Here is a 324-nt window from a genome sequence, read left to right as displayed (position 1 = left end):
TGTAAGTAATAAAAGAGAATCAACGAACAGCACCAGGGTTTCCATGTTTGTTACTGATTTCACGTGTTACATCATTATTTTTTATTATTGTTTTTACAATTCTATTTGTATTATTTAATATATTATATTATTAAAATTTTGTTTTAATTATATTTTAAAATATTATAATTCATTGATTTTTCAAGATATATTTTTTTATTATTTTACTTTTCTGTCAGTTAATTTTGTCAAACATGATTTATTAATTAACTAGTTTATCAGCTATCAGATGTCTTATAAACTAATTTATTAAACATAGGCTAAGTCTTTTTTTTCTTGGTATAT

The sequence above is a fragment of the Cynara cardunculus genome (genome assembly GCF_001531365.2).
Source record: "Cynara cardunculus var. scolymus isolate 2C chromosome LG 13, CcrdV1, whole genome shotgun sequence".
In the NCBI taxonomy this organism is placed as follows: Eukaryota; Viridiplantae; Streptophyta; class Magnoliopsida; order Asterales; family Asteraceae; genus Cynara; species Cynara cardunculus.
Note: the sequence above shows the minus strand (reverse complement) of the source record.